This window comes from Podarcis raffonei, chromosome 14, assembly GCF_027172205.1.
Source record: "Podarcis raffonei isolate rPodRaf1 chromosome 14, rPodRaf1.pri, whole genome shotgun sequence".
Taxonomy (NCBI): Eukaryota; Metazoa; Chordata; class Lepidosauria; order Squamata; family Lacertidae; genus Podarcis; species Podarcis raffonei.
The window spans coordinates 18,386,279-18,395,988 of record NC_070615.1 but is presented as its reverse complement, the minus strand read 5'-3'; the positions used below and the strand labels follow the sequence as shown (position 1 = coordinate 18,395,988).

The 9,710-nt window shown below is 43.9% G+C and overlaps 1 long non-coding RNA gene across 1 annotated transcript; it reads left to right on the top strand.

The window, feature by feature from the left end:
• Positions 1–4,542: 4,542 nt before the first annotated feature.
• LOC128401681 (uncharacterized) lies at positions 4,543–9,251 on the top strand. Its single transcript, XR_008327501.1, has 3 exons — positions 4,543–4,627; positions 5,141–5,287; positions 8,693–9,251. It is a non-coding gene; the product is annotated as an uncharacterized LOC128401681 (long non-coding RNA).
• The last annotated feature ends 459 nt before the right edge of the window (positions 9,252–9,710 follow it).

Below are 9,710 nucleotides of genomic sequence, written 5' to 3'. Positions count from 1 at the left end.
GCTTTGTATGCTCCTCAGGTGTTTCTTCTGCTGGCTGGACTATGTCCTTGAACTCAGCTAATGCTTTTTACTTGCCTAGATGGAAGGAGAAAGGGGAGTGTAGAAACTGACTTACTGTAAAATGTCCACACATTGCTTTGGTTACTTTTGCCTCTGGCCACACCTGCCACTGGTATGTGCCCCCCATCCAGAAGGCTGCACTGCAGGAACTGTAGCCCTCAACCTGAAACAGGTTCCCCATCCCTCTTCTAAGGTGCACAAACTGCCTTCACATGGGGCATTGACCTGACCTCTTGGGCCCCATTATTGTTCCACCTGTTTGTACCCTGGGGCATATCCAACACTGTGTATCACAGGGAAATTGTAAGCTGAGGATGGTAAGCTGCCTTTTCACTTCCCTGTCATGACCAATGTTATCTTGAGAAGTCCTTGTTTAGTTTTCTGGGAACTTCAGGGTTCCTGGAAGTGGAAAACAGTTTGAAAACCATGTTGACCCTTGCTTCTGGATAGATCTCAGTTTTTACTAACCATTTGAGTTGTTGGGCAGTTGCCCCTTTTGTCGTCGCTGCGGCTTTGTGATGGGAAACATAGCTTCAGTTCTATCAGCTGAACGTCTTCCAGTTCTTAAAAGAATGAAATAGCCTTGGCCATGGCCAAATTTTAGACCTTAACAAACAGCACCCATGCCAAAGGCATATAGTAATTGGCAATGTAAGCAATACATTATATCCGTGATAGAGAGCCTGTGGTCCACCAGATGGTGACACAGAGAGGAGCAGAGAGAGAATATGATGGTACAATGAGTGTTAGCCAAACAGGTTACTGATTACCAATTACTTTTTTTAATATATTTTAAGAAATTTTTGTGGTTGAAATGCCTGACTGAACTAAAATGGGATGTTTATCCAGTTGTCAGTTACCACCAGTATCAGTAACAAGAGAAAAGGACATGGAACACCTTTTCAATACTTTATTCACACTTTGATTAATACAGTTCTCGTATGGAATACATTGCTTCAATGTACACAACCTATGCTAAAAATAATCCAACACTTTAAGCAAACAGTATAGTATCCCAGCACAGCAGAAATCTAGACTATTTGGTTGATGAAGTCGACTACTAGGTAGGAGGAGTCTTACCAAGCCAGAAGGTGTAGTGTGATCAGATGCAATAAAGTCTCCTCTTAAATGGTCAGTTGTGACTGAATGCTCCCGAAAGCCCCAATACTTGCCATTTTAGAGGTTTGCTCCAACCATTCTTGCTCTGGGAATCTCCCACCCTTTTCCTACCATATGGCATACAAGAGACTTGTGCCCAACTTGTGTTTTCCCCAATGTGTCAAATCTTCATACTATCTTGTTTTGACTAAATGTATGACTAAACTTGTTTTTTTACTATTTAATTTGTTTTTCTATCACCCTTCTACATATCTTTCCACTAGCAGCCCTAACATCTTTCCTGTTTCTTGCTGTCATCTGCTCATAAATGGCCATGCTTCAGTTGACCTGACCCATCCCAACTATTTCATCATCTATATCCTTAACTTACCCCACAAGTACTTTTGCTGGAAGCCTTTCCCATAGCTGGTATCTTTCCAATATCATTTTGAAAGGCTTCCTATCAAAAGCATATTTCTGAAGTCTTTCTTTTGAAGTCCTCCCTAATATCATGCATATGAAGCATCACAATGGATCAGTTACCCTCTCAAAAGCTGCTAAGGACTTTCTTGATGGCTTTTGCAACCAACATGACCCAGCACTCCTCAATCAAAGATGGCCACATGCTCTTGATTAGCGGAGCTTCAAGTTCATCTGCTAGTCTTTTATCTGTCTGATTTTCTTCTTAATCCAGCATGTTAGGGAAATAAAGGCTATAATGAGTCCTATTTCAAGGACACAAATCAAAATCACTCAGGGAGAATGGTGTGCTGTGCGTTTGCGCGCGCGCGCACACACACACACACACACACACACACAGAGAGAGAGAGAGAGAGTTCTATGCAATCTTGTAAATTCTGCTCAATTTTGGCTCTGGCCCTACCTACTGCATGTGCCCCCCCCAAAAAAAGTATCCCCAAGGGAATGTGGCCCTCAGCAGAAAAGAAAAGGTTCTCCAAGCATTACATAGGCTACAAAGGCTTTTACAAACAGTTCTTACAAACTGTTCCACCCATGCACATGCAGGTGATGGAATATAAGAGCTACTACACGTGCATGATATCATTTTGGATACTTTTCTATATAAGTGGTCAATAAACACTTGCAGAGGGTGAGGAAAGAAGTATCTCTGATTCTGTGCTTTTAAATAGGCATATATTCCCCAGAATCAAGCACCATCCACCTAGAAAAATATTCATTTTATGATTTGTCTAGTTAGACAAATTGCAGGAAAAAAGACTGTTACTCAAATAGGAATGCTGAACCAAAGGATTGGGATATAGTGTGAAGGGTACAATCCTATGCTCCAGATATGGCAGCTGAGGAACTTTGGGATCTGGAAGAAGCTGCTACACTGGTGTATCCAGAGATATGCCTCTACTAGGGAAAATACACCAGTGCAATTTCAGAAATAAAGCAGCTGAATGTTACACCTGCATATCCTTACCACCCAGGCAGTTCTGCTTTGAAGGACCCAAAACAGTGGTAATGCGTGTGACAGGAACATAGGAAGCTGCCTTGTACTGTTGGGCCATTGGTCCATCTCGCTCAGTATTGTCCACTCTGACTGGCAGCAGCACTCCAAGATTTCAGACTGTGGTCTCTCCCACAGAGAGCAGAGCCAAGCAGAGACACAGCCCTTTCCAGTCAAATCCAGGCTGCACCCTAGACTCTTCCAACAAGGCCCTACAATGGCATTATGTTCTGCTGCACTGTTGCAGTGGGACAGGGTTGGGCACAAATGGAGCACCACTATTTAATGGAGAGCCAATAACATCACTTCCCAGCGCACACCTCTGAGTCCACCAGAACTCTTCAACAGACTGCATGTTACACAAAGCAGAAGAGGCACGCATGCAGGGGTGTGGTTTGGAGGCTGACTTGGAGCTGAAGCCACAATGTCTTCATTGGTCAAAAATTCAAAATGATCTACAACACTTGGGGGGGGGGTTAAGGATCTGGACAACTGGCTAGAAAAGGTTAATCACTCCTGGACTAAAGCTCTCCAAGAAATGCTTCGCTGCAATATTTGGGCCATTTTAAAAGAGATGTGATCTGGACTTACCAAGGTCCCAAAATTTATAATGTTTGGGATTCATGTAGGGCCCACATTGTAGACTATTGGGATTTCATGCTTGTGAAAACAGAACAGCAAAAGCCACTTTGCTGTCTGTTCTGTCAACAGATCGAGATTTTCATAAGTTTGGGAATAAGTGTTGCAACTTGAATTCTTCTTTCAGTGCTTGGGAAATATGTTTTAGTGGGAGGTTAGACAAATCAATATCCCTGCTGTTTACTGAGTGTTTGGATCCAACTTAAAACTCCATGGGTTTCCCTGCATTGACTGAAAGTAGCTGAAATCAAAGAGTTCCATTTTTGGAATGTTATGAAATAAGACAACCATGGGACCCAGTATGGTGTTAGCAACCCTAGGAACAACCAGTTCGAGATCTGCCTTGCTGTCACAGTAAATAACCAGCAAACTTTTCTCCATCCCATCCCATTCCTCCCGAGCCTTTTCAATTATTGGTGGGAGGCCTATTTACTCTTGACCTCATGCCTAGCGTTGTTGACATGAAATGAGATTTCCGACATCTGCACACACACAACCATATCTTGTTGTTAGGATCCCTATCCTCAGTTGTGTGTGTCAGTGCAGAGTGCTGACCTTGGAAAGAAGAAAGCTGTTTTCAGTTCAGCGAGCAGGCAGGAGGAAGATGTAATTTTCTGTTGTGGCACCAAGGATGTAGAACACCCGAGATCTTCCTTTTCATTGGGCAGTGAAAACGTTTTTTGCAGCAGGCTTTGAGGGTGGCTTTTAATTTGATCACATTATACCGTATTAGGGCTGCATTGAAAGGTGGGTGCAGAAATAAATGCTAATTCTGCTTTTGTACAATAGATTAATTTCCAAACACACACAGAGAGACACTATCCACCTTTAAGACAAGCAAAAGTATCAGTATTCAAGGACACATTCCAGCCTGGAAAAATGTGTGAAGCCATTGGTGTAGATGTAGAAAAAGTGTGTTCTGGGGAGAGTCCCAAGGGCCAGACTGAGGGGAGAGTCCGCCCCAGGACTGAGGTTCCCCATCGCTGCCTCATATTGTTGATTTGTGCATTTGTAAAAAAAAATGTTGGATGTTTTGGATAGAATAGAGTTGATGCTTGGAAATGAACAATACCTTCTTACGACAGTTTCACAGCTCTCTGCATCCTTGAGTGGCTGCAGGGTGAGCTTATTTGAGTTAGAATCTCATTGCGGATCTGCATTATGTGCTTATTTTCAGATATTCATGGATAGCAAAGAGGAACTCACGTTGCCATGGGTGTAGCCAGGGGGGCAGAGGGGCAGCTGATTAAGAATTGACACAGGGTGTTTTTTCAGATGTAACTCACTAGAACTCAGTTCCAGCAACTCTCAGATGGGCGCCATTGCCATTATAAGAGAACAAGAAAGGCACTGATGGTGAGTTCTGGCACCTCTTTTTCTAGAAAAATAGCACTGAATGGATGGATCTGTTAATTCGGTTCTCTCAGTTTCTACATTTCCCAGCATTAAATTCAGTTATCCATATTTCTGTAGCGATTTATTATTTTTTAAAAATTCACATGAGAATCAGTATTTTAGTGCAAATGTCTGGTACTAAACATATTTCTGTAGGCAGTTTTGACTATTGTACACATTTTTGCAAGCAATTTCCCCAATTATTTATTTAAGGCATTTTTATATTGCTTCACCATTAGCATTTCTAATGGTATAGTGTGTTATATTTCACAAATATATTCATGGTTGTTCACAATTTCCCTTAATGTATAATTTTTTGAAAGCATTCGTTAGAGATCTGTATCTGAAAATTCTGATAACTGCACATTTTGAAGAGCGCCTGTGTTTCAGTTAATCCCCTTCCCCATTTGCTAATTTGGTAGATTCACCTTCAAATGTCAGCTGAATCAAATTTCCCCCTTTTTGTTACTCCAGATAGTATCTTCAATTACAGTAGATCCACAGACATCTGTTCCCCCCTGAATTTTGAAATAAGAGACAACCACTCTCGATAAACGACTGCCGGAACACCTTGAAACAAAGAACACCAGCCCTCAGTGCCAAAGGAAATGATAGAGAGATGTGAGATTTTGCGGAAGGGAGATAATGTGGGGAGATCATAAGCAAAGCCTTTATGAAATACAGTGGTACCTCTGGTTATGTACTTAATTTGTTCCGAAGGTCCGTTCTTAACCTGAAACTGTTCTTAACCTGAAGCACCACTTTAGCTAATGGGGCCTCCTGCTGCTGCTGCACCGCCACCACATGATTTCTGTTCTCATCCTGAAGCAAAGTTCTTAACCTGAGGTACTATTTCTGGGTTAGCGGAGTCTGTAACCTGAAGCGTATGTAACCTGAAGCGTATGTAATCCGAGGTAGCACTGTAGCATTAATGTCGGAAGGCCTGGAAATATCCATGTGGAAGATGTTGCAGGCGGAGGAAACACTGTTCCTTGCCCATCTGCGGCTTCATTTCATTCTGCTATTCATGCACTGCTCAACAAAGGACAGTAAAGTACTTCTCTAGTATAGCTGCAGTTGACCTCGCTCATTTACCCTGACATGCGTTACCCTCATGCCGTAAACCACAGGGTGTGCCATGCTTGTTTGAAGCTGCTTTCTCCGTCCCCTACCAAAGCAAGCTTCTTACATGAGAGCAGAGTGAGAGGGTGAAAACCAGCCTAGGGTCCCTGTTACTGAGGAATTCACCCAGCGACAGATATATTATTCCCTAGGTTCTGTGGCCTGATGGTAAGAGGGCCTGGTTTCGTCATCAACTCAATCTCTCTTGTTCAAAAAGGGTTTCTCAGGAATGGAAACAGCAGCCAGCTCCCCAACAAATGATATCCGAGAGCTATGAAAAAGGGGGAAAGGGAAAAAAGGGTTCTTTCCTCAAACAGATGTGGCAGGCTCAGGGACAAACAAGCAGCAAAAGGTCAGGCCTCTCACACCTCTGACAATTTTCTTCCTCCTCTCCCATCTCTGGCACTGGGAGAGAGGGTCCATGCAAAGCAATGCAGCTCCCAGCCAATTTCTATCGCAATCATTATGAGGGTCTGACCTGGCTTTTGTTCAGCCACTCCCAATTATAAGGCTGCTGCGAGCTAGACTAAAGCTTATGCCATTTTGCAGTACTCCAGGTAAGACATTATGAGCTTGTGGGGTGGGAGGGGGGCAGGGAGAGGTTGTATATGGATTAGCACTGGTCTGGAGGAGTGCTTTATTCATTGCATTTATATTCTGCTTCTCCTCCAAGGCATTCAAGGTGGTGCACATGTTTCCTATGCCCCCCTTTGCAGACCCTCCAAGTGTCCCTATTTTCCAGGGACAGCCCCGGATTTAAAGAAGCTGTCCCGGTCTCTGATTTGATCCTGGAATGTCCCCCTTTTCCTTGTTGTTGTTGTTGTTTAGTTGTTTAGTCGTGTCCAACTCTTCGTGACCCCATGGACCAGAGCACGCCAGGCACTCCTGTCTTCCACTGCCTCCCGCAGCTTGGTCAAACTCAGGCTGGTAGCTTCAAGAACTCAGGCTGGTAGCTTCGAGAACACTGTCCAACCATCTCATCCTCTGTCATCCCCTTCTCCTTGTGCCCTCAATCTTTCCCAACATCAGAGTCTTTTCCAGGGAGTCTTCTCTTCTCATGAGGTGGCCAAAGTATTGGAGCCTCAGCTTCACAATCTGTCCTTCCAGTGAGAACTCAGGGCTGATTTCTTTAAGAATGGATAGGTTTGATCTTCTTGCAAACCCTTTTCCTTAAGACATCCCTATTTTCATCAGAGAAATGTTGGAAGGTACAGAGTTATGCAACCCCCAAGCCAAGGAGACAAGTAACTATACAGCCTTTAGAAGACATCTGAAGGCAGCAGAAGTTTCTTTAATGTTTAATGTTTTGCTATGTTTTTATATATGTTGGAAGCCTCCCAGAGTGACTGGGGCAACCCAATCAGATGGGAAGGGTACAAATAAATTGTTGTTGTTGTTTTTAATTATTGACGTCCCTATTTTCATCAGAGAAATGTTGGAGGGCATGTCTTTGTCTCCTCACAATAACCCTGTGAGGTAGGTCAGGCTGAGAGACTGTGGCTGGCCCAAGGTCTCCGAGTAAGCTTTGTGGTTGAATGGGGATTTGAACCTAACTCTCTAACCACTACACCACAAAGGCTATACAGCAGCTGTGAATATAAAGAACCTCCTTATACAACCACCTTAATTTCCAAAAAAAGGGGGAAACAGGAACCACAGTAGGAGATTCAAGCTGGACTCCATCCCATCCTGACCTTGAGCAGAAGCTGACAGGGTGTGATGGAGCAAAGCCGGCCTCAGCTGCAGAACTTCAGAGAATACCAAGGAAGCAACTGGTTCTGACGTCGGAGACTGAACCGAGATCCTTTATTCTTGTGCATCCAGCCTACTTGCCCCAAATTTCTGCACCTCCTCAGGTGCAGTGTTAACTGGTAGCCATTGGTGGGGCAGAAAGCAGGGAGGTCAAGGATAGGTGGAGGAAGAGCCAAGGACACAGCCAGCTAATTCTAGTTTAGCTCCATCCTTCTCCCTGCTGAGTTCTGCAAGGGACTTGGGAGGAAGGAGTTGGCAGACAGTGACAACCTGTGGGCAGGTTGTAAGCAAGAAGGCAGGTGGGTTGGGGGCTGGCTTAAGGCTAACTGAGATTGGTGGGGCGCTGCCCCATTCACTCTAATGGACCCAGCCTTCACTAAGGACTTAGAGCCTACTCAGGACTGCAACTCCTCATTGTCAGTCTCTTTGGTTGACAAGCAGTCTAATGGGCTTGTGAAGCATGGTGTGTTTTGTGGGGTTTGTGTCCTTCAGGGCAGGGTACAGCTTTAAGAGTCAGTGCCTCTGAAGGTCTCAGTTCAGCAGGGCTTGGCTCAAAGGTACAGCGGCCACTTGCCTTACTTTAGCAAAAGCCACCTGGTCGCAATCTACCCCACTATGGTGAAATGTCTTGCATATTCCTATTTAAATCATAGTAATTCTTTCCAAATGGCCACCAACAAATATAAATCAGTAAAGGCAAACTTATGCCAGTGGGTGCCCTCTGTGCTTGATGGTACGTAAGATGCTAACCCTGCCTGGCCAACAAGCTCACCTAGGATGCTGCAGCCCGGATTGGTACCCAACACCTCGGCTTCTGGTGCTGCTGGTCCAACTAATCTGGCTGGCTTTTCCTCATGTGGTTGAGAGCCAGGGTCTGAGCTACGGTACTCTAGATGAGCTCCTGAAGCACTTGTTTATTCCCAACCTATTGTTGGTAGATGCTGAGTTTTCAAAGCTTCCACGGCCAGGAGTAGCCAGGGCCTAATTTAAGAGCTGAGCCTTACTCAAAGAGCTTTGGTTCCTCATGCCGGAGTTTTATTTCTCCATAGATAATAGAGCAGATTCTTTGTTTGGCTGTAAGAAGCTGCAGCTGCCTTTTGACGCAATTCAACCCCGGTCTTTTTTTTTTTTTTTTTTTTTTGCGTCCTTCAGTAAATCAAAACAGGCACTGAGAGTCTCCGTTCTCTTAGTGTGGAGAGCTGAGGGTAAAAGCTACAATGGATTCCATCTAGCCACCGTCAACAGCCTCTCCTCAAAACATGTGCTTAGAGGAGTCTTTGTCAACTTGGCACAACTCTGAGGTTGCGGACTGCAGCTGCCGCCAGCCCCAGCCTGCACGGGACACAGCCTGATTTACCACCCCAGGGCTCTAGCACTTCGTTTCCATCTGTTGCATGTGTAGTTGCAGTTTGACACTGAGCTGGTCTGATAATAGAAGCAGGAGACACAGTCTGCTCCTTGCTGGATCCAAAGCTGTGACTTGGGGGCTTGCCTGGAATCCAAATGGAGAAGCAAAATGTTGTGGGGTTCATGCTGTGAGCCCGCCCCCCCCCCGGTCGTCAAGTTGTATAATATATGTGTAAATAAAGCCATTCATGCGAAAGACACCACAGTCTCCTCTGACCCTCATTCCAAGGAAACTGAAAGCCGGGAATGTAAGAAAGTGAAATGCTTCTGGGAAATGATTTATAATGAGATGAAAAAGATGTTGAAATATACATTTGTAAAAAAAAGAAGAAGAAGCATTTCACTGACATTAATAGACAAGATAAAAAAATGTTTTTATATGCGACAACTGCAGCAAGAGTATTATTGGCACAGAAATGGAAGCAGGAAGAACTACCGACGAAAGAGGAATAGCAGACGAAATTAATGGGCTATGCAGAATTGGATAAGATGACAGGGAGAATTCGAAACCAGGAATTCTTAAAAGTGGAGTAAATATGCGAGTTATTCGAAAGACAATTGTAATCAATTGACTACCTGTAGGATTACAAGAGGTTTTGTAAGGAGAACCATATGAAATATTGCAGAAAAGACTTATGAGAATGGATTTTAAGTTACTGATTATTAAAAGTAATAGTTATGATAACAAATGTAAGATTAAGAGAGGAGGTTTGAAAATCATAAGATGTGGTTGATGGAAGTCTCAGGCTAAAATAGCCAAAAT